At 31.6% G+C, this 26,702-nt stretch overlaps 1 protein-coding gene across 5 annotated transcripts in view; it reads right to left on the bottom strand.

Moving 5' to 3' along the window:
• Positions 1 to 21,698, bottom strand: part of LOC124367436 (flocculation protein FLO11) — a 90,037-nt gene extending 68,339 nt beyond the window's left edge. For 3 of the 5 annotated variants that reach the window (XM_046824249.1, XM_046824273.1, XM_046824285.1), the window contains exon 1: positions 21,504 to 21,698. The gene's annotated coding sequence lies outside the window, so the exon portion shown is untranslated. Of the gene's footprint in view, positions 1 to 8,994; positions 9,056 to 21,503 lie in introns of those variants that run through there. The other 2 variants (XM_046824258.1, XM_046824266.1) reach the window with 2 other exon arrangements.
• Positions 21,699 to 26,702: the final 5,004 nt, after the last annotated feature.

Below are 26,702 nucleotides of genomic sequence, written 5' to 3'. Positions count from 1 at the left end.
GTAGTGTTCCAAAAACTCTTTGGAGCTCTGCACTCGATTCAAATTGTGCTGTTCTCTTAGCTGTTTTGCGATGAACCTCGCAGACAATTTCTGATATCCAAGAGTTTCTGTGCTTGTTTCGTTTATCAGGGATCTGGAGATTAGCGGAAACATCACAAAAAGTTCATCTAACGTTAATCTGCAATCGTTACCGACTGCAATCTCGATTTTTTCCAAACGTTTGTTAGTCACAAGTGAAGGTCTTCCGTTCCTCTGATCGTCATGCATGGAAGTACGGCCGTTTTTAAACTCGCTACACCACTTGTACACACTCGTATGATTCATAGCTCCATTACCAAAAAGAGTTTTCACTTCATTATAAATTTCAACCAGAGCTTTTCCCTTCACAATGAGGTAACTAATGACGGTGCGAATTTCGCACTTGGCGGGAGATACCATCAACATTTTTCATGAGATGCTACTGCATCAAGAGTTTTCAATACACTTCGGGGATTGGTCTCGTTTTTAAGGGGAAGGGTCAGGGTATGCGGCAGTGTTGCCAACATGTCGAAAAAGTATTCCCTAAAGCTGTGACAGTACCAGTACACTACTTTCTGGACGTGCTTTGTATAATATATATATATATATATATATATATATAGTGTCCCAGACAACCAATTCACTATTTATATAAGAACAGTATCAGCTAGAACCACCAAATAAAGGTGTACTAAATAAGCTATTACATAATACAATTATGCCTAGATGTATGTAGTCAGCCCATTAGATTGAGCAGGATGTCTTTTGGTGATTGCTGAACAGTTTAACCCTAGATTTGACGAAGGATAAATCCTACTACCTTTGAACATTAGTTTTATGGACCTGACAGAAATTCGGTGATATTGCTAAATTTATATGGAACAACAATGCCATATATTTTAATAAAATATTTTAAAAATATTTATAGAAAAATGGGTAACTTTTATTTATTCATCAAAAGTAACAAATTATTTTAACTGAGAATATTTATAGATAAGTTCCTTTGGAATATGTTCATGTCAGCACTATAAAATGAACATATTGTTTAATTATACTATAATAAATTACATTAAAAATAAACGTTTGAGAAAAAGTAATATCAATATTGAATACATTTATGAAAACAACTTTCTACAATAACTGTACGACCAAACTTAACATATATAATAATAAGTAACACAATAAAATACAGTAGTATAAGAATTTAAAATTTAACATGCAGACAATAATAAAAACATTTATTGTCTAAAGGCTACTCTATTGGACAAAGTAGCAAAAAAAGAGTGACAAAGAAATGCAGACAACGATTCATGTAACAATGGGAAAAATATAACAAAACAAATAGTTTGTATAGCATTGAATACCTTTTTATTGATATTATTTGTTGACTATTATTGATAATCTAAACATTATAAATTCAGTAAAAATATAATGTCGGACGTCCTTTACAATAGATTTAAGATACTTTGGCTAAGGGATTGACCCTAAGTTACGTAACGCTCCAAAGGGATGGGAGGAGGGTTCGGAAACATTACACACCATTAAATTTTCCTGGTTCTCTTTAAAACTAATTTTATTTTATTCCTATAAAAACAAATGGAACAAAGTCTTAATTCTTCATTTAACCCTAGATTACATAACCTGTTTTAGAGTCTCATGTTTACAAAACCTTCGTAAAATTTACGACTAGGTTCATTATTTTTTTCTTATACTTTTAAACTAATTAAGTAGTTTTAACAGAACATACTGCATTCTCTGTGCATTATATGAGAAGAATTTAATAACATTTATGCTTTATAGATCTTATTTAATATTCCTATACATTGTGTACAGTCTGTGTCTAAGGTTCGCTATCTGGAGGTGGTTCAGCATGTGAGGTCTACAATGGTCCGTAACAGTTCTTACATGAAAGTTCTTCTATTGGCAGGTTGATGTCCTTTTTCCAGATTGTTTGTGTAATATTCCACATGGGAATTTACAAAGGTAACGTTCAATATGCCAAAGAACATAGCTAATGGTCAGTGTTGAGTCAATTCCTTCTGTATGACATGTTGTTAAACAATTGGTCCATGGCATCGACTCCTCCTTTCGTTTCATTGTACATGTGAATTATATCTGGCTTATTTGTTTTTTTTGTTGAGATGGTTACCTTCATGCATGGTTGAGAGGGGGAGAATGACTGTTCTTTTATGGTTTGTATGACACAAGTGTTTTTTCCCTATCAAACAAAAATAGCTAAGTGTTCACAGGTCGTCCCTTTTTGTTCAACAGTTCGGAAGAACACCTTTTCTGTTTGAATGTATGGTACCAACTAAAGTTGTATGGATCTCTTAGCAAATCTTCGGACAGGCTGACACTAATGAACCAATTGTCCATAGTGACACTTCTATTTGTACCATAAATCGGTCTAGTAATTTCTTTTACAAAGAATTCTGCAAGTGGTGGTTTGAGTTTTTTTTACCAACATATGGAATTCCATTGAACATGTATTTAATGGTTGTATCACAGACTATAACACTATTTTTATTCCATACTTTGAAGGTTTGTTTGGGATGTACATCCTAAAGGGACATTTCCCCCTGAATTCCAATAATTGCTCGTCAAAAGTTACGTACGACCCTGGTTTATACTTCGTCTTACAGTTTAGAACAAAATCATCCCATAATTTTTGAATAGGCACAAACAGATCACTTCGTTGACGCTCCAAACACATTTTTCTGCTGTCGAAACGAAGACAGTTCAAAATGAACTCCAAACATTCACTGTTCATAGAACACTTGTATTGACAACCACTTCATTCAGTATCACAGAGTTCTCATTTTGTCAAGTGATTATCTTTGCATACTGCAGCATTTGCTTAAATTCCTAGAAACGCCCACAATTCATCAATTGTCAAGAGGGAATGTGGAGCACTCACATTTGCATAATTTACTCTTACACAAGTTATTTGGTTGTTTGTGTGAAGAATAACTTTATTTAGAATAGCTTCATTTATAATCAGTTCGAAACATTCACAAAGAGTGATAGCATCATGTGCTGTACCAACTACTCCTCTCCTGGCAACAACGTTTCATGCTGGGGTTCGAATATTACCCTACATTAGTTCTAAGTCTATAAAGGTAAGTGTCAGTTGGTTCATCTGTATCTCTAAGTGTTGTGGTGGCTGGTGGCGTGACAGCTTGTGGTGTGGATGTACATGGTAGTATATTGTAGTCTAGTCGTTGCCTTTTTCATTGCCACCTCTGAGAAAAGTTATCATCATCACTCTACTCGTCTCCTTCTAAATTTGGGTCAGCATACGTATCGTCTTTATCCTCAAATATATATATATCTAACTGGTCCTCATCATCCTCACTATCCTATACATCCTCATTTTTTGACAATGTTTCGTCCAGTAATTGTCTAATCCTGGCTCCCTCATTCATTCTCACAAACTAATACTTGCTAAAATGTACAATTTCAATCACACATATACACACACTAACTATTAGGTAACTATTATTTACACTTCCGGTTAATGAAATACTGGTATATAAATTCGTATAATAAAATATTTAAAGAAAAATGAAAAGTTGCGTCAGCAAAAAAGTCACGCATTCACAAATCTTTGTAACAATGACGGCGCAAGGGTTAAATCATATAGAACACCGTGCCGCAGGCGACTGGCAGACCGGCATTGACCTTGACTGGCATCTTTAGAAAGGTAGGGGGAGGGGGACGGTGCTCCCAACACCATACTACCCAAATTCAACTGTTTTAGATAGGCTGTGTTGTAAACTTTACAATAGATTTGTAATCTAGGATTAAATGCCTCCTTCAATGGTAAAGCAGTTTGGTTAAATCTCTTTGCATTAAGTGTTTTAGACTGAGGAGTTTTTGACACTTGAGCTAAACGTTGACAGTGTCTGATAAAAAATTTTTTTAAAGAAACTGCCTGCCTCACTCATGCGCTTGACAGCAAAGATAAAACTGCAAAACATTGCGGGTAAACATTCTGGTAACAAGTGTATGGTGATTAGCAGACACAGAATCATCTGTCAGTGCATGTGTTATGTGCATTACAGTCATATGTTACAATACAGTGAGTTAGGTGCTGGGCAATGGTGTAGTGATTATCTTGCTACATCATAGTTGGATTTAGATTTAAGTTAAAATGTTGACAATAGGAGACAGAGACGGTTTCAATTCTTGATTTTTAATTACAAAAATTCACGTACGTGAAGTAGCAGCAAATAGTTCAAAATGATGTTCTTCGTTTGTGGAAAACTACCTTTAAATGAATAAATCACGTTTTAGGAGTTTACAAAATTGTCTTTGTCACATTACCATTTTTAGAATAATATAAATTAGGGGGGGTGTTGGTGGCAGTGTTATGTAGTTATTGACGGGGGGTTTAGTGTTACCGTTACAAGGGGGGGGAAGGAGTTTCTGAAAAGTCTGATTTTTGCAATACGTAATTAAGAGACAATTAACCAAGATATCCATATATATATATCACAGACATTAAATATTTAAACAAAACTAATATTAATATAAAATATAGGACAAAAAGGAATAACCCTTTTATAATACAATTAATTAATTATGAAATAAATAAATGATTTAATCATGGATCAAAATTTGATAATTTTTTAGTTTTGATCAGTTAATTCTGAAATCGTAACTTGTGTGGATATGTGTACAAATTAGACAAACTTTAGACCTATTAGTAGTATAAAATTATTATTGAAAAATAGGAGCATATACTTATACAGTTGCTCTGTCTTGGTCTCAAAAGTGAATTTTCTTTACCTACGCTTTATACTCTTAAAATCAGATTCAGGAATAAAAATTATCCTAATCAATGTTCTAGCCATTTAAAAAAAAATGGAACCCAATGCTTATTAGAATTTAGTCAGCCACAGGACACTCATACCAAGTCTAAGGTGGGCGTCAGGGCTATATCTGTAGCTATGGCCCCTCCATTCATTCTCAGATGGCATGTCCTCCATTGACACTTGATAAACTCATCGGTTATCTAACTCCTAAGAAGCCAATGAATCTCATGTTTCCCTTAAAAGTACTTTGTGGGAGCAATCACTACCATCATAACCCCAACTCAATAATAAGAGCTTAAAAAAGGGAATGGAACACTTTTAGATCTCATGCAGCATATTTAAGACTCCCGAGCTGTCCAACTCAAATTTTCAAATGGTTCATTTCTAGAGAATCCGATATCGTCACTCTAAACCTAGCATACTTGTCACCAACTCAGGATCCAAGAGTGCTGGTTGTAAACTGGATGACAAGCTCAAAGACAATATCAATAAAACCATTACTGATACTTCAACCAGCACAAAGAAAAAAAAAACAAGAGTGGAAATAAGAAAAAATTGATTGCCAGCTGAAGAAGGGAAAACAGACCACACTCATTGAGCATTTTAAATCAATTACAATTACTCTTGTAGTCTATACTGTACATTTTAAAAGTTTTCAGTTTCCCCCTACAACATGTTTTCTGAGGTGTGGTACACAATATTTCAGAAACTATTTAAGACACTGACTTGACTTTTTTGTGATTATGTCTTGATGTAATAAGATTTCAGTACCAAAACCATTTGATTTTATGAAATGTTTCTGTGTCTAAAAATGTAATAAACAACAAACTAAGTAAAAAAGTTGTCATATTTTAAAAAAGTTTCAAGCTAAAGGTTTTAACACAGCCATGTTACTTTGGTAAACAAAAATCATAAAGTATAATAAAGATAATGGTGTAAAATTTTTAAAACTGTAAGTACAATAGTTTTTTTTTTAGATACTTTGTCCAAAAGTTAGGCAATTTAACATTGCTGGTATATAATCCTTTAAATCCATGTTTTCTATATAAAAGTTCTATATAAAATAAATAAAGAGATATTAAGTAACTTCACATTTTCCTTGAACATTCAATATACAATAAATCTGAATAATGACTACAGAGTGTGCCTTCTTCATCATCTATGGTAAAAAAATATAGCTCGTATATAATCTTTGTTAGTAATAGTTACATATTTATTCCTATTTCCCACGCCTATGCAAATTCACACATGTAAAAAAATGATATGTTGCACAATCCTACATTGTTGTTTTATTGTGTATTTACTTTCACTATGGAATGTTTTAAAAATATTTATTAATGATATATAACAAGTGTTAAATGCAGAAATTGCACACTATTCTCAACAAACTTCAGTGAAATTGCTAAATTTAAGAATGCTGATTGGTCACTTAAGGTAAGTTGTGACACAGACTTATATTCTAGATGGTATTGACTATGCCTCAAAGCTAGGAAACAACTTAGCAATACACCATGATGATTACTGGCTGGTTCAAGAACAGGTACATGAAGTCTCCGCCTCCTATGGACATCAATGACGATAACATTTTAATAAGAAATGATTGACATACATATGAAATGTGCCTAAAATTCATTGGAAATTTTAATTTTAATTCTTTGAACACCGAAATAACTGAAGTAATATATTTTATGAGGAAAGTTATGATTTATTTGTATTATTAGCTTTGGCATAATTGTATAAAAATATCGATAAGTATACTGATTTCACTACACCAATGTATTAAATAGTGTCTTTTAACTTGTTTTAGATTCACGTCCAATATCAAGATATGAAGAATTTATTATAATGAACAACAACTAAATTATTGCAAAGTTTTAGATTACAAATCACTAATTAGTGTTAATAGTGTTTATTCTGTTAATTGATAAAAAAAAAAAAAAAAAAAAAAAAAAAAAAAATAGATTCGTAAAGTAATCCAAAACCCTTTAATCAGTTTTGTTTAATTCTTTCTCAATTTAATTCAACCATATTTTAGACAAACACAGTATTTTTGTTTGTGTAATTTATTACTGAGCTGTAATGAAACAACCTCTAGTTTTACTCTGTAACAACAATATCAATCATCAAACACTTACAAGTGCTTATTTTAGTAGAATTATTATAGTAAATGAATAATTTTAAAGATATGGCTAATACACAGTGAACGCTTTAGAGCTTTACTTGTTAAGTATATACTTTTTTATTGTTTTAATGATAATTTACCAAAAGGTTTGAATATTTTTCAAAAACCAATAAAATACCAAAAACATAAAAAGTAAATGGATGTGTATTTAATAATATAGAATAGAAGTTGAATTTAACCAATATATTTCACTTTCAAACAACACAGGACATACTAAGGGTTGCGGGTTACCAATATATACTTATATAATAATTATTTAAAAGTTATAATTTAAATATCATATTTTGATACAAATTATATATATATATATATATATATATATATATATTTTTGTATATATATTATGTATTTGTATATATATATTTGTAAGAAAAAGTAAGCGCTCTGTAGTGTAATGGTAGCACATTCACCCGGCAAGTGAGAGATCCGGGTTCGACTCCCGGCGGAGCAAGTACTTTTTGTGATTCAATGTTTTTTGAAATTATATATATATATATATATATATATATATATATATATAATACACTGTACAAGTTCGGTCATGATTTAATTTGACTTAATGACTTAATGTGGTACAGAACTTATAAAGACAAAAGTCTAGTTTGAAAATATGTTTCAAATTTCATTGCATAATAAAAAAAGAACTATTGAATATTCTTTTTTTGTGAAAAAAAAAAAAAAAAACAAGTAAATGACTATGATTATTTTTGTTGTGTTATGTTCTCTACAAATAAATGAAAGTATATTGAGTAGGCTAGTTTACAATGTCCTGGGGCATTGCATATACAATGATTCACAGACTCTTAAAATAATAATTGCTGAATATTATGGGTTCACCATCTCATAGTAAGAATATGTGACTTTTATGGGAGAAGTCATGCTCTTTTATAATGCTAATTAGATATTCATTCCTTTTTCCTGCATACACACACACATACATATTCAGAATCCATTTATTGCTCTATAATTCTATTTGGGTTTAGTCTCACCATGGACTTTTTCAAAACATTCATTCGAGATTCACTGGCTATTAAATGTGACAATCATGCATTGTTCTTAACGACTTTCTGTCAAACTGCCAAAATGTTGATTGGTCCACTTATGGTCTACTAAGATTGTACACTCAGGTCTTATTGATATTGACTTCGGTTGATATTGTCTAATCCTTAAATCTAAGAAACTTGGCAACACTAATGATGATTATTGGCTGTTTCAAGAATTGGTCACCTAAAGACACCTTCAATAGACTTTATTGATAGTGCTCATTATAGTTTATAGTTATTTCTAGGCTTACATTTGCTGTTGAGGTGTGTACATTTTTACAATCCTATCAGGCCAGTTTGTTTTTAATTGAAATCAATTTTGAGAAATTAAAAATGTTTCTTAAAGTGTTAAATGTAATAATATCTAATATAGATATATTATACATAATCATTTATAGGTCTGTTGTTAATACATTATAGCAAATTTAATACTAATATACAAAAGAAAAGATTAGAAAACGTTTTAAAGACAAACCTAAAAAAAGAAAATTTGTGCAATATGATTGGTAATGTAACTTATTACAATTGAATGATGGTGTGTTTAACATTAATTGAGAATTTGATGGATTTTTGGGGAATTGGGAAACTTAGTTCATGATTAAGCGCCAATGCCTGGGTGCGGGGTACATGCATGTAGTGACAACAACAGAAATATTATGTTATATTATGGCCTCGGCCAGAAGGCCATAAACAACATATATTATGGGATACTCCTGTAGCTAGTTTTGACTGAAATAACTAGTTTAACTAAAACTTGGACCCTTATTAAATAACATAAGTTAAACTCCGACATTTGATACATGCTGCCCAATTCCCCATAATCTCTCTGTCTAATCCAATTACGCAGTTATATTTAATGTTGTTAATACCACATAGTAATAATTTTACCCTAGATAATAATAATAATCCAAATTAATTATGACTCACAGAATACCTAAATTATCACCAAACTTGGGGAGAGTGTCATTTCTAGATCATTTCTTCTATATCGATTTCATAATTATCGTGCTGAAAGAGGGATACACACTTAAATAAAGTTTTGACATCACACATTTTTCTATTAAGTTCACTAATGTTCAACCCACCAGGTATCCTGATAATCAGTTTTTGCAGATTACTACACTGGTTTATTTCCAACAGCTGATTCACACACATATAAGTAGTTTAAAATATTCCAGTGCATTTCTTATAAAAATTTTGAGAGGTTTCAACCCACCCAAAAAATTGCCTCTATAACAAATTTGAGAATCTAGAACCTTTTTGCATATCCACAATCAAATGGCTTGACTTTGAAAAGTATATTGTTGATTTTGGTCTGGTATTGAGGTAGTGGACTGATCACAAAAAAGCCTTCACATATTATATACAATTACATTTTCTTTGGTGTGTTTGTGTAATACATATATGTCATATAAACTAGCCTGTGAAGCAACGAGCTCCTGTGAAAGGATTCAGAGGGGCAGAGTACAATAAGCAGACCTGGTTTTCATTTCACTTGGTGTAATCATCAATACAGGACGTTTCAAAAAGGACTTTACAACTTTGAAAATTCATATAAAATTTATTAAACAAGGTACAGAGCTGGTTTTGGTGTTGTTTTAAAGGAAAACAGTTCAAGTTTTGACTCGCGTAGTCTGCTAGTGCCTAATCACGCCGCACAAGCGCTAGTGACAGTTAAGTTAAACATGGCTGCCTTCACTGGACCGGAGCGTGTTGGTTGTGTGTTTTGGTTTGAAGAATCGAAGTCTGCGTCAACAGTTCAGCATAATTTTCGTACCAAGTACGCTAAAGATCCTCCTAGTAGGCCTAAAATTTATGAGTGGCATAGTTGTTTTGTAGAAACAGGGTGCTCAGTGAAACATAAAAAATCCTCAGGCTGTCCAAGCACATCTGACGAAGTCGTTGAGCAAGTGAGACAATGTTTTGTAAATAGCCCTACGAAATCGACCCGGTGTGCATCTTGTGAGCTGCAAATACCACATACGACGGTTTGGCGTGTGTTAAGAAAACGTTTGCACTTGAAACCATACTGATATTCGCTTTTACAAGCAATTAAAGACACTGATAAGATTGCGCGTAGGAACATCTTTGTGGATATGTTAAATCGAGTGGATGATAATGAACATTTCTTGGACAACATAATCTTTTCTGACGAGTCCACTTTTCACTTAAGTGGCAAGGTAAACACACATAACTGTAGGATTTGGGGCAGCGAAAATTCACATGAAACATTACAACATGTTCGTGCTAGCCCTAATGTGAACGTTTTTTGTGCGTTGAGCAAGAGGAAAGTGTACGGCCCCTTTTTTTTCCATCAATGAGATAGTGTACCTTGATATGTTGCTACAATTTTTAATACCACAGATCGATTAGGATGACAGAGAACAAAATGTTTTCTTTATGCAAGATGGCGTACCACCACACTATCTGACTGACGTCCGGGATTTTCTAAATGACCGCTTCCCAGGTCAATGGATTGGCCGTGATGCGCCAATTGGATGGCCCCCCGTTCCCCAGACCTAACACCGCTAGATTTTTTCTTCTGGGGTTTCATTAAAGATATGGTGTACGTACCTCCTTTGCCGGCCACTCTACCTGAACTTAGAGCAAGAATTTACGCTGCTGCTGAGTAAGTTACACCTGAAATGCTAGTGCGAGTCCGGGAAGAAATCAACTACCGATGGGATGTCTGCAGAATAACCAACGGAAGCCACATAGAACATCTTTGGTTTCAGGTAAAAAACTTGAAGTTTTTTCCTTTAAAATAACACCAAAACCAGCTCTGTACCTTGTTTAATAAAATTTATATGAATTTTCAAAGTTGTAAAGTCCTTTTTGAAACGCCCTGTACTTTATATCAATAACAGAACTATCATATGTTTAAAATTAAAACCATTAATGCAATAAAATATATAAAACACATATATTATACACATTAATTACATTACACACTTACACTGTCATGAATAGGCTAATAATGGAATCATACCATTAAGAAAAACACTTCAGACTGGTAATGTGTAAATATCATTAAAGTAATAAAATAACTATAAAAACAAAACAAAAACCTTAAACCTAAAATACAAAGTTAATCAGCTTTCAATGCTCTTTCCTTTAGGCTAGTTTTCGGCAACAGTATAATAAGCAGCCACCAACACAATCGTATTATGATATCGATTTTAAATATCGATACTATTAAATATGACATTTGACCTATAGATATTCATAAATAATCATTGCCAGCTTTCTTTATTTAGAATAGTGATGTCATTACCAGCTGTTGCTAGTGGGTCATTACTAGCTGTTGTTAATTTGTTTATGCACGAGAGGGCTGGTGATAACAGGCAAAACGGCGATGAATATACAGATATTGGCTCAAAATAATTTAATAAACACTGAGCAGTGTTTTAAATGGTTACAAGATAATGGACCTTGCTCCTTTACATCTGAATTGTCCAGTTTGTATAGACGAGACGAAAACTACAATTAAAAGTAAAAATCACAAGAAAAGTAAGAACAAACATGACATATCTAAAAACGATCTTGAGAAGACTTTTTGAACATTCTAAATTTGGTATTATGAATATAATTAAAAATCCTGTACTATTTTAGTTGAATTCAAAACTATGATATTTAATTATTAATGAATTTACTTTTGACAGCATCAATACATCCAGAAATGCTATTTCAGATTGGCTGAAGTAATCGTAAGTGTACTACGCTGCTCAAACGTTGTTTAAGTAAAGTTTAGTTATTTTATGCAATCTGAAACAAATACATTTATTTTACATATAAAAGTATAGCTTCGCCATAATATGATTTTAAAAACATAAACCTAATTCAGTTCACTCAAAATAAAATTGTGTTTGGAAATACATTTAAAATTAAAATCACGTGTTTTATTATTGACTAATGATGGCAAGAACAGTGGGTACTTTCTAATTAAACGGAGGACACTGATAATAATAAACGGGATTTCGCAACTTTGGGTAGGCAGTTACATGGTAAATACTAAAAGTTAGGTTAGGTTAGTAAACCTAAATCACCTAACCACATCAGACGCAGCGTGCTATGATAGGTGGCCTCTGTTTAATCAGAAAGTACTGACCAGTGACGAACATGTCATCTTTGTTTCATAAGCAGTTACGTTTATCCTTGAAAATACATAAGGTAATATTAAATGTTATTGTTTTGTTGTAATTATATATTATATTTTAATTTGTAAATTATATTTAAATTTATACGTTAATTTCTAAGATTGAAAACAAGCAAAAACCATTTTGTTCTTTGAAATATCTATTACGTTATTTGGTCCGACATTTTGTTTTTAGTCTTTTGACAATTTTCTTTAAGTCGTTTGGATAGTCATGAATATCGATGATTCGAATCATTCGATAATCATAATCCGATTGTGTTGGTGGCCACTTATTATACTGCAGCCTAGTTTTCTAGTTAGCTTTTTTTATTTAGACGAAGGCGCTCCCAAAACTTTGTGGATTGTGTTTATATCTGAAAATGTGTACAGTTGATACTTTTTTGAACTAAGTTATTCTTCAAATTAATTAATCAGTATCGATTGATTATACTGATAGTTTATTCAAATGCATTTCATTGATCTCATTTTACTACTCATTCATTTTTTTTTAATGAAAAAATGTAATTTTCTTTGTTATACATGATTAGGTTAAAAGTTATTAATTTATTCAAGCAATCATTGTCCTGTTTATATTATCTTTTGTAACTTGTTTGTATATAATGTAGCTCATTTTCAATTTTTGCTTGTTTGTTATATGTATCAATCATTTATGTGCCCCTGTTATGCCGTAATGTTACCATTTATTTTTAGATTTATTATTGTTATGATTTACCATTCTCTAGTTTTGTAATTTTTGCTAATGTAATAACCACACAATTTTAGTTATGTAAACCTTTCTATAATTGATTAACTACTAGTTGTCATTCAAAGAAATTCTAATCTTGTCTAGTTCTAGCACTTAAGTTTGTTGTATGTATTCCACAATGTGGTTTTGTTATGTATATTGGCATTGCCGTTGAGAGAATAAATAAATGCAATACTATTTTGTAATATTGATATAGGTACGTTTAGGTACTCTACCCATTCAGAGGTTTGGCAACATCATCACCTCTTATGCGAAGATCTTTTCTATCCGTAAAGAAAGTTTCAGATTTAGTGTAATAAGTTTACTCCCTAAGCAAATTTTCCACTGAGGGATTAAAAAGTTATACCAAACAAAAATAATAACATAAACTTAGTACAGTACTTATTCTTGGGGCTACATTATAAGAAGCCACCACCACAATAGAATCATATTTATGATTATCCAAACTATAGAAACAAAAATGTTGACACGAATTACGTTATATAAAAACTATCTATGTTATGTATCTATTAAATGTAACAAACAAAACAGTTTAACATTTAGTTACTTTTTACTGTTTTTAAGGATATACCATCATTCTATTGTGGTGGTGGCCTCTTATTATACTGCAGTCGCACCCCGATTTTCAAGGCAATATACTTGCATAGAAGAATAACGTAATATTATACATGTATGAAGCACAATCACTGTTAAATTCTTGTAAATATTTGCTGTGTACAGTACTAGACTTGCACTTAATTTCACTCAATCTAGGGTCATTCCACATCAATTCAACCAGAAAAAAAATAATTTTTTCACCAAACACCTCAGATTTTTATGAAACTTGGTACATTTGTTCTATATATAGAGATTAATAACACCACCAAATTTTAAATTTTTATCTCACATACTTTTTTAGTTATGGCACTTTAAAGTTTGGTCGTTTCTCAGTTTCCGAGCATTGGATAGTGCCCAGTAAAACGTGTATTAGGATAGAAAAAAAAATTCTCATTCACTTATTTGGCACCCAATCTTGGTGAAATTTTCAAGGTAGGTTTATATAAGTATAAGGAAGTTAAAAAAATATATAACATAACCCTAAGCTAAGCATAAAATATTATAAAAAAAATATTTTTTTGAACTTTTTACAATTTAAAAAACGGGAACATGGCTCAGCGTAAAATTAAATATCTCAAAAAGGGAATGAGATAATCAAGAATTTTTTCCCCCCTAAATTATCTATATGAAGTGGGCTTTAATTTAATAAAATAAAAGTTTTGTGTATTTTCTTCCTTCTATTAACTAAGGCCATTGCAAGTTACAATATATTAATTACAATCAAAGCGAGGTTGTACCAGTCTCAATGGCTACAGATTGTTAATGAAAATTAAATAAAATTTTTAATAATTTTAATTTAACATTTTAATAATTATAATGTTCTATATAAACATTATAATTATTATAATATTTATATAGAAGCTTAGTTTAACACAGTACTGTACCTAAGTTCAATGTCAACATTCATGTTTAAATAGATTAGACTACAGAAATAAACAGGCAGATATTCTACCTCCTAATCTGGGCAAGTTGCAACACGAGGTTTTCATGTCATGACAGGCTGCTTTTCTAGGCAGTGTATCTGACAGTTATGAGCCAGTCTGTTACTAGTGTCCCAAGAGGTAAGTGTTATAAGCTGTGGTGGTTATAAAGTGGTGTTTACCTTTCTTTGGATTTATGATATTGTGTTAGTGTGTGTGTCTGAGTGTTGAATTGAGTTTTAACTAAGGTGCCAATCTTTAAAAAACCTAATATTAATACAAAGATTAATGATATTCCATATACTTGTATAGATCAAATTTTTGAACTTAATTTTTGAAATTTTCGTTGTTTTATGATGCATTTGTAAAGAAGAGAAATTTAACCTGCTTTTAAATCAATTAGAAATGGACAATAAGTGTAGTATAGGGCTATTAAAACTGACAGAATGCCACAAATTAACTTATGTTACAAAAAAAGGGCTAGAAAATGTTAGTGATTTGTCTGAAGAAAATCTCAACTTGATTAAAATAAGAAGTGAATTAGATGATAAGGAAATAATTAACATTTGTTTGCATCATAAGAGTTTATTTTTGACCAAGTACGAATTCCTCCAAAAAGTCTGTTGTGATCCTTTTAAAAAACATAAGAAACCCATTAAAAATGGCTTAAGAGTTGTAAGTATTCAGCAAAGTCAGGCCTGTATCACAAAAGGTTTAAAGGTAAAACCAGGGGAAAAGTTGTGCACCAATTGCTCTAAAAATATATTCTCTACTCCAAATGACTGTGAAGAAGAATCACATGATGATGATCTTTTTACACTGCCGACTGAAACTGAAACTCAGTTACAAAAAGAAGAGGCTATTGATTCTCTAAATTCCTCTTTAACGGATATTGGTTGTTCACCTCTTAAATTACATGCGTTGAATGAAAACTCCAAAATTGGTTATGCACAAAATAAATTAGAAAAACTGCATCAAAATGTAAAAAAGAAAATTGAAACAGTTTTAGATGTTCAGTTGCCACCAAAAATACCTAAATTGCAAAAAACAGCTGAACAAAAAGCAGATGAAATGGACCTGCTTGTTGAGAATATAAAAAGTGAAGTAAATAAACTTTCATCAAAAAAGAAAATACAACTATTAACGATTCCAGCATCACTGAATTGGTCGAGAACAAAAATCAAAGATGCCTTTGAAGTGTCTGATTATTCTGCTAGACAGGTACAAAAATTGTACAAAGAAAAAGGACTTTTGGCTGAACCTGAACCAAGAAGAGGAAAGAAACTCAGTCCTGAAGTTGTGGAGTTGGTCACAAATTTTTATCAAAGCGACGAGCAATCAAGAGTTTTGCCAGGTATGAAAGATGTAGTAAGCCTGGGAAAGAAAAAATATGAGAAGAAAAGATTAATTTTAAGTAACCTCAATGAAATATTTGCAAACTTCAAAAGGGAACATCCTGACATAAAAATAGGGTTCTCCAAGTTTTGTACTCTTCGTCCCAAATGGTGTGTTCTGGCTGGTGCTAGTGGAACACACTCTGTTTGTGTGTGTACTATTCATCAAAATGTGTTGCTCTTAATACATGCAGCACAACTGGAAGAGAGTCACAAAGATCTACAAAATCTTCTTTTATGTGAAAATCCAACTCAAAACTGCATGTTAAGGCGATGTGAAACATGTCCCTCAAAAGACAATCTGACAACATTCTTACAAGCAAAGTTTGAAAACTATGAAGAAGATGATAGAATAGAATTCAAACAGTGGGTAGCTACAGACAGGACACAGATGATAACACAAACTTCAACTATTGATGAATTTGTTGACGAGTTGGCAACAAAAATAGAAAAACTGATCCCTCATTCTTATATTGCAAAAAGCCAGTCCAGCTATTTTAAAAGCTTAAAGGATAACTGTGCGCCAAACGAAGCCATTATATCAATGGACTTTAGTGAGAATTTCTCATTTGTGATTCAAGATGAGGTGCAGGGTTATCATTGGACCTCAGACTCCTGTACTGTTCATCCAGTAATTATTAACATGTGTGTTGACGAGGAAAAAATAGTCTCATCACATTGTGTAATCTCCGATGACTTAAATCATGATGTTTGTATGGTTTATAAAATACAAGAAACCCTGTTAGAGTATGTCAAGGAAAATTATCCCAATGTCACGGATGTTCACTATTACAGTGACGGTTGCGCCGGACAGTACAAGAACAAATACAACTTCATGAACCTTTCACTTCATGAAAAAGACTTCAAAATTAAAGGCCAATGGTCTTTCTTTGCTACAAGCCACGGCAAAACTGAATGTGACGGTATTGGGGGAACTGTTAAAAGGTTGGCGAGAAAAGCAAGTCTTCAAAGGCCTCTTCAAGATCAAATACTAACAGCAGCTACCTTTTACGAGTTTTGTAAATCAAACATATCCAAAATAAATTTCCATTTCATTTCAAAAGAATCAGCAGATGATGTTCGCCGACAGCTTGAAACACGTTTTGAAAACCTTAATACTCTTCCAGGTACCAGAAGTTTTCACAACTTTAGACCCTTGGACTCTTCAGGAACATTAGAAGCAAGGCGAATTAGTACTGATGAACATCCTAGCCTAACGTACAATTTAAGGAGAGGGTTGGCCTTAAATGTAAGAGAAGAAGATTTGTACCCCTCACGCTACATTGCTTGTAAATACGACAATCTTTGGTTCTTTGGGATAATAACAAATGTTGCCAAGGAAGATGGAGACGCTACAGTAAAATTTCTTCATCCAGCAGGACCATCCCCCTCATTTTACTGGCCAAAACGAGATGATATATGTGATGTGCCGATTCCACACATCCTTGCAGTGGTTGAGCCTCCACACACCTCGACTGGAAGAACATATCAATTCTCACCAGAGTGCATAAAATTAATTGAAAAGCTAATGGTTCATTAACTTTCAAAGCCTTAAAATAAGTACAGTGAAAGGGTGAATTATGATTTCCAAACATAAAAATGTAATTTATCCTTGTTTAACAAGCTATACCCATTTATTGAAACCAGGCGAACTTCACATTGCTCGTAAGTAATATAATGTCACTTTCAATGGTATCAAAAAATAGAAGGAAGAAAATACACAAAACTTTTATTTTATTAAATTAAAGCCCATTTCATATAGATAATTTAGGGGGGAAAAAATTCTTGATTATCTCATTCCCTTTTTGAGATATTTAATTTTACGCTGAGCCATGTTCCCGTTTTTTAAATTGTAAAAAGTTCAAAAAATATTTTTTTTATAATATTTTATGCTTAGCTTAGGGTTATGTTATATATTTTTTTAACTTCCTTATACTTATATAAACCTACCTTAAAAATTTCACCAAGATTGGGTGCCAAATAAGTGAATGAGAATTTTTTTTTCTATCCTAATACACGTTTTACTGGGCACTATCCAATGCTCGGAAACTGAGAAACGACCAAACTTTAAAGTGCCATAACTAAAAAAGTATGTGAGATAAAAATTTAAAATTTGGTGGTGTTATTAATCTCTATAGGCCTATATAGAACAAATGTACCAAGTTTCATAAAAATCTGAGGTGTTTGGTGAAATGACCTGGTTGAATTGACATGGAATGACCCTCGAATAATCAATTGTGATGATTGTAACTTGTTTAAATCTAGTTAAAATAACTTCATATGTTGCATAATATAAGTCCATAAAAGCTAGCAAGTTAATACTTAAATTCATTTGTGTGTTCATCTGCATCATTTATTATCAAATCACTGTTAAATAAGATTCCATTCATGAAGTTGTTGGGCTACATAACTTAATAGCCATAGTTCAGTACTGACGCATGTAGGCCCCAATTGCAAGGAAAAAATTTCTTTTTTTTCTATGGTGTTCAATATTTTTATCTCTTGCAAGTTATCATCTTTCTTCCTTAATTGTTTTATGTAACTTACATTTGTAATTTACACTTACACAGAGCAACAAAGTTCATCACTACAGTAAAGGCTTGATTTTCTTCTAATATTAGTTATAGTTAGGTTTCCTGTATATGTATATGCCACTAGGTAGCCCAGTGTTAACATTGTATACTATAGCTAGAGTATTACAACAGGTAAGTAATAAATTCGTTACCAGAGGTTACAGTAATAGTGAGACTCCCTGTATATGACTCTGCATTAATCAGTAGCCAACGTGTTAACATTGAATACTATAGCTATGAGTATTACAACAGTAATATAACAAATTCACTACCAGAGGTTACAGCAATAATGAGACTCCCTGTATAAGACCTTGCACCAATCGGTAGCCAAAGTGTTAACACTGATTACTATAGCTAGAGTATTACAACATTAATATAACAAATTCACTACCAGAGGTTACAGCAATAATGAGACTCCCTGTATAAGACCTTGCACCAATCGGTAGCCAAAGTGTTAACACTGATTACTATAGCTAGAGTATTACAACAGGTATATAATAAATTTACTACCAGAGGTGGGTAGGGTACGATAAGCGGACCTGGTTTTTTATATCGAAATTGGCAAACGATATTAATTAATCACAACCATCGATATAATCAATCGATACTGATTAATTATTTTGAACAATTAACTTAAAAAATCTATAAGTATCAACAGCTGTAAACACTTTCAAATAATACACGTACGGTAATTTCAATTTTATATAAGTAACATTTATAATTAAAAATGGCAGTCAATTTTAGAAAACTACACGACATTGCTTGAAAGATGATAAGACATGTTTTTAGTGGCTTCAACATGTTAGACTCGTACCGAATAACCCATTATGTAAAATTTGTGGGAAAGAAACAACTGTAACTCTGAGATGAGCAAATATGGTCGTCTTCATTTCATAATTTTGATTAGCTTATAATAATTTGTTTGGTCACTAAATATTAAATTTAAAACTTATGATTGTTATTGAGGACTAGGCTATAGATACTTTTATATCGATTGATAGTCTACGATTTGAGATGGGAATATTAGGTATCGATGATTACATTCTTCGATATAAAAAACCGTGTCCGCTTATCGTACCCTACCCCCAGAGGTTACAGTAATATTGAGATTCCCTGTTTAAGACCTTGCACCAATCGGTAGCCAAAGTATTACACTGAATACTATAGCTTCTAGTATTACAACAGGTATATAATAAATTTACTACCAGAGGTTACAGTAATATTGAGACTCCCTGTATAAGACCTTGCACCAATTGGTAGCCAAAGTGTTAACATTGAATACTATAGCTAGAGTAATACAACAGGTATATAACAAATTCACTACCAGAGGTTACAGTAATATTGAGTGATGAGACATTCAATATATCCAGTGTTAAGCATGACTCTGTGCTGTAATTTGTTTCAAGTGGCTATGTCTATTGGAACGAGTAAATGAAATGAGTGAGATTCATTACAAAACAAGATGTGCAAGATACTTAATTACTTATAGCTTTACATATATCTACTATGCTGGCTATTATATAATTAAGCTTTGGTTTTATTCTGTGATTCATAAACTTTTAATTCTGTAGATGAGATTTTTAATGCTAATTTTAGTGACTTACAATTTTAAAATAATTTTAAACTTTGAACATAGATATAGATTGTATTTATTTTAGGCTCTGTAGGCCTACTTAGTGATATTTTTAATATCATATTTGACTTTGTCAATACAATTTTGTAATTGTTGGACGACAATAAAATGATTCTGATTCTGAAACCATATTATAGCTTATACTTATAACTAATCATTTGAATCATCTAATATCAGTAATTTTGGAAATTACTGATATTAGATGATATTAAATGTACTTAATTAGAACTAGTTTGGCTTTTCACTGAACCTAACAATGAATTTTAAACTAAGAATTTAGACAAATCTACTCTATTGATCTTAATAAATGTCTATTATAGTTGGTTAATTTACCAAACATTATTCACATTCAGTAAATTGTGTTAGGCTAAGTCCATTAATATGAAGTTTCATAATAAATGTGACATATACAGTAATGTTGACTTCTAGCAAAGATTTGAGCCACTTTTAAAACAACGTTTAAAACTGAGTTTATCGATTTCACCTATTTATGCCTAAATGTTTTTTAGTTCTACACGATAGTCTATACTCTAGTATTAACAAGAAACTTACATAGCAGGATTAGAGTTTATCAGCAATAAAACCTAGCAATTAAAAAAATTGAAATAGTAGGGCCTAGTTTGCTAAACTTAAAAGCTTAGGAATAATCTGCATTAAGACAACAATATTATTATTATTATTATTTTGACAATATATAATAATAATAAAGACAAATTAAGGATAATAATGAATACAAATTAAATACTTAACTTTACTGAATTATTACACCCCATCACAGAATCAATTACTAGATGAGCTTAGGCTTTATCAAGGTTTACTGGGATATCATAATTTGAATCTACTTTCAAATAAACGTTACTCAAATTAAGGTATACAATATATTGAAACAATAAAGTATTGGTAGGAATACCCCAAGCCGCTATCCATGTGAATTAAATAGGAAAATAGTGTATTCACTGTCATTGAAGCAAAAGCTACCCCACCAAGACAAACCTAACCAAGGCCTACAATTAATACAGGTCAACAACATGAATTATATGTAAATATAATCTAGGGGATGCATGGTAAAACATGCAAATGGTAGCCGACATACTTTTAGTTGCTGGATTTTCATTGAACTGCTGAACAGTACTTCATAATCCATAAAAGACGTAACATTAAGAAGCTGAAAAGGGGATCCGACCTCCATTTTGTGACATGGGGGAGTGGAGAATCACTCCAGCATGCTCCAAATATGCCGTCAAAATATGACTTAAAATTAAACTAATTTCTTAAATAATGTAAAACTCATCAAAAAAATAATATAATAAAAATATTACACGCATTTTTTAAAACTTCCGATTTGATAAGGACGTAAGTGAAGACGGTAAATATTGCCAAGAAACGAAAAATAGATCGAATAAAATAAGGAAAATGTCACCTTACCCAATTTTCGTATATCCATTAACTTGCTTTGTATAGCTATCCATCACTGCACACCACTTTAAAACCAATCATCACACACAAGAAACATGTATTATCTGATAACTCATGTCGTCTTACCTAAAAATGTAGAAAAAGCGGACATAATAATGGACAAAGTCATAAACGCTACGGAACAATAACAAGAGCCGCCATTTGCAATGCTCTTAACTGACATGCGCAAATCAATGCTTTGCATTGTGGGATCGGTTCCCGCCGCAAAGAATACTGTTTTCAATGTATAATAATTAAGCCTTTTCCATTTAGGGTGTTCTCACGTGTTCTACAGCTTTTGAATCGTAGTGCAAAACTAAATATTTCATTAAGGCAGTGTAAAATAGTACAAATAATATTGTGATATTCCAATATACAAATAAATACACCTCGCATTGAAATAAATCGAAAGATGTTATTATTCAATAATTAAGAAATATAGATTCTTCCTTAAGAATAAAATGTAACACCACTTAATGAGAATATTACACTGAATTCTTCTCTGTTCTTAATTTTTGACTCGTCCTTTGAGCCCTCTAATGTGAAAGTGTGACTCCAAATCCTTTAGATTCATTAGTGTAGTCAAAAAATGACTGTAGTTACAAATCGAGCAACTAAAGAATTAAAAATGTCAGCATAAAATTATTAATTTCGCTAAAATTATCGAAGAAAAACTGTAATATTGTATTCAAACAATCAGCATTAGACTATTATTCATAGATTATTTACGAACAACAGTTAAATACGAGTATCATAAAATTAAATTGAGTAATTACGTTAAACAGCCCTTATGATAAATAGATTTAAATACATACTATTTGCCGGGGACTAAGTATTCAAAGTTTTACATTCAATATAGCTTTAAGGAATAATAGAAATTAGATATTAGTCAAATAAATTTACTTATACCATTAGAAATATTGGCTAGATGGTCTGACAATTTAGACTTTCCCCTGTTGTAAGTAAAACATGGGTTTTTTAACACCTAGTTTTCGTCATTGAAGCTTTCCTTCATGTCCTCCTTACATAGACTACATTTTTTACATTTGGATCCAAATATTGTGATCAAATGTGATGAAGTTCTAAAACTGTAGATTCACTATTTTTTTAACTCGTTCAAAAATATAACTTTAGTAATATCAAGTGGTTGTTTCAAATGGCCAATTTCAATGGTTTCATTTTACTAATTAAAATCTAAACAAATATGTAATAATAGCACAAAACAATGCTAATTCTATTTGTTTTAGTATCGATGGTAGATATCGATTATTACATTTCGATGATCCATTTCATTATGTTGATGAACCGATACAGACATTCACCGAAAAAAGTTCCACTGGTTTTATGGACATGCTTACTCCTGAAGGCAAGGCTTCCAAAACATTTGTGAAACGTGTAATTTTTACCACTCAGAAAAGATTTACGTGTCTAGAGATGCATTTGTGTACATTAAACAAATTGAACAATAGATACTACTACTGTCAGTATTAGTAGTGCATCTACAATAATGCACCAAGTGTTTTATATTTCGAAATGTTTCACAAGTTAAATACACAATAACCTAATAAGTACGTATTACCTCCTGAACAGTTTATTTTTAAATACCCCAAATCATATTCTTTTATAACAAAGGGAATTTTTAATTTTGTTTTTATTAGGAAATAAGCTTTTTACGTAAAAACTCCATCATGAAAGTAACCTTTTTAGTTTTTTAAATATAACTTCTGCGTAAACACTTTTTATTCATACAATTTCTGAAAATTTTGTTCATAACTAAATTGTTAAAGTAGTAAATTTTCATTGTTTTTAATTTAATAGTTCTTTCAAAATTTTGTAATTTTCTATTTTTCATTTATTGTGTTATTTGAGGGACCACTTATTCAGTACCTATGGAGTAACCACTTCTGGAATCTGACGTCATTTCTGAGGGATGCTATAGCGTTTTAAAGCTACATTGGTTGGTTTTTTTTTTTAAATTAAAACTTAAATTAAATGAAAATGTTGGGAAAGAAATATTGGGATTTAATTTTAATTAGATTGTGAGAAGTTAGGGGAAAAACGAATATGTAATCCTTTGGCAAGTTAATTCTGGTAACTTTAAATTATTAGGAATGCGGTTCACTGCTTTGAATTGATCAAAACATGTCGTGTGTACTGCAGTTTCGTCAGATCTGACAGGGCTATTGTTTCTCGAGTTGGATTGGATGCGGCTGGGCCAATGAGAGAACACCGCGGATGTCCATCAGAGTTGGGGGGAAGGGGAACTATAAAAACCGCCAGCTCATAATTTTCGCCCTTCTTTTGGTAATTATCGTGATTTTAGTTGATGAAAGTGCGCCGTGTTTCTAAATGTTTTCCGCGAGGGATTTTGACGTAAGCATTAAATTTATTGTACGTTATATTGAAATAGTCTTCCAGATCTTATATTAAATTAATTTTTTTGTCTTTTTTTATAGAAAAATTAAATTTATAGATACTACAGTGCAATCTGCTTAACTGATTCTCGATGAACAATAGAGCACAATAGAATCATACAAGTTACATTTGGTTCAAACTTGCAAGAAAAGTTAATTAAAATTGAACTTTGTTATTAAATTTGATTGAATTTTGGAAATTTATTAATATTTAATTTGAACTGTTTTATTGTGAATTATTAATTGGAAATTAATTGAATTTTAATAATTTTTGAGAGATGTGTATATGAATTGTAAAGACTTGAAAGTTAAGGGACAACTAGTGGAAAGAGAAGCTTGATTTTTTATTTTGAATTTTGAGTTAACTTAGACGTGACCATTTTTATTTTAGTTATTTCCAAGCGGTATTTGATATTTATTTGGAAACTTTATTATTTTATTTCAGAAGAGAGCTCTGATTTTTAGTTTGATATAATTATTTGATTGATATTTTTATTTCTTGCCAAAGGACCTTTTAAAATTACTAAACGGTTTGTCAATTCTTTGTGGAAAATAGAGTGACGAAAATTTTTAAACATTGAACTTATTAATTTGCCAGCTTAAAATAAATCCACTATTTAAATTTAGAACTGTGATTTTATGACAAACCATAATATTTAATAGTTTAAAAATCTAGTAATACATTTTATTGAATATTCACTCGGAGTTTACTAATAAAAAAATATTTTATATCATCTTGGATGTCTGAATATTAATATCTGCAATCCAAGTCGTTATAGATGCCTATTCAGGCCATAGACACGGTCACTACACTGAATTAGCAACATTAGCATCAATATAGCCCAGCTACTCCATCTATTTCAGACAAAAGAATTACTGTGCCACTAGAGCAACTCCAATTTTTGAAAGGAAGATAAATTTTGAGACATTTGCCAGCGTTAATGTTACAAAAATATAACACTATACGTTTATATGATTAGCAGCTTCGTCAACGACAAACTTAAAAAAAGAATCAATGTTTCATCCACAAATTAAGTCAAAAAGGTCAATGTTAGATTTATAAGTTTAAACACTTTTAAAAACTTTGTATTCGATGTTGAATTACCAGGATTAAGTGCAAATATCGCTATATAATTAATTATGTATTCATATAACCTTGACAGTTACCCAAGCCTACTGGGGAATTATATTTTGCAATTCGTATACATTGTGTTCCAAATTTTTTATTTTCACTGAAGGGATCTTGAAAACAGATTACCGGTATACAGAGATACAGCAGATATCAAATGGACAAAGTTGTGCTTAATAGCAATACCAACAAATTAATGTGATCAAGTTGATTATTAATAGCGTCGTTCACTCGCTACGCTCAAAAAACTGTTTTAGTCAAAATGTTTAAACTGTCAGCACTCTTATATTATTAGTACTTGTTTCCAAGCTTTTTTAGTATCGAAATTGTCAAAATTTGTGTCATAAGCTAAAGTATGTTTAGTTTCTGATTAGTTATTTTAGACTAGATTTCCGTTTTTTATTATGTTGAAAGCTTAATTACTAAAGCATTGATCATTGCTTGCTGCATTTCTAAAAACTTCTTGAATCGTTTTGGATCCACTATTAATTTGATATAAGGTTTCAGATGCAAAGTATTTAATGTTATGTAGATGTTGATGGGCTGGTAAATAGTCGACCACCTACTTCCGATGATATTCTGGTTGTTTTCTTGTTTGCTCGTCGTCATTTAACTTGTCGTGGCCTTGTGTGGTGCATCTGAATATTTATTGAAATTGAGGAGATATAAATAAAAGTTTACTGATTATTCTGCAAATTACTAATTATTTAAATATATATTTTGATTGTAAATATTAACTTAACCTACTTCTTCCATTACAAATTTGTTCCAAAATAGATTCTACGAATCATTGTAATAGAAATCTGATATTTTGTTTTAGCGGAAACTTAATTTAGTTTTTGATCATTTTTATATGGGAAGAATGATATTGTCCAAATTTAGGAAGGATGGCTTTTTCATTATTTTTGGTTCGACCAACTCTTCCCACACTTCTGACAATAAACTAGGGACATCCCTCGAGATAGTAAGTATTTGGTAGCATATTATCAAAATTCCAGGTTTGATCACGAATTGTGGCACCCTCGGTGTTACCATAACTTGCATTTTGAATTTGTGTTTAGTTAAACTCTAAATAAACTTGGTAATTTAGTTTTAACAATACAACTTGGATTTGCACATGCAACCGACTTTTTTATCACATACTAGCGGATTTTTTATCTTGTACTTGCTCTGGAGATACTGATATTTTCCCGTAGTGGACAGAGAATAACGCAAGTGCTGTCAGACGCTCATTCCCCATTTTGTTCCTTAAAAAGTTCTTAACCCGTTTCAATGTTGAGAACGATCTTTCAGCAGTACATGTCGACACAGGAAGTGTCCCTAAAAAATCAACAAACGATTATTTGTAAGAAAAACCTGTTTGTCACACCTGTCGACACACTCGTTAATTGTTTGGTGTTTTAAAACAAAATTCTCATTTTTGCCATTTCTGGCACCACAGAAGATACTCCGCTTTAACAACTGAGGAAGATGTCTCATGTTCAAAGTAAATCGATAGACAATGTATTTTATAAACGTGTTCAGAAGAAGCATGATTGGGTTTGAAGGTTTCAAATGATGTAATAACATCGTGTTCAAATCTGATGTTAAGGCTATTCAACATATCACCAAAACAGGGATGAGAAT

The sequence above is a fragment of the Homalodisca vitripennis genome, chromosome 1, assembly GCF_021130785.1.
Source record: "Homalodisca vitripennis isolate AUS2020 chromosome 1, UT_GWSS_2.1, whole genome shotgun sequence".
Classification (NCBI taxonomy): Eukaryota; Metazoa; Arthropoda; class Insecta; order Hemiptera; family Cicadellidae; genus Homalodisca; species Homalodisca vitripennis.
The sequence above is the reverse complement of the archived record's forward strand: the minus strand, read 5'-3'. Positions and strand labels throughout refer to the sequence as shown.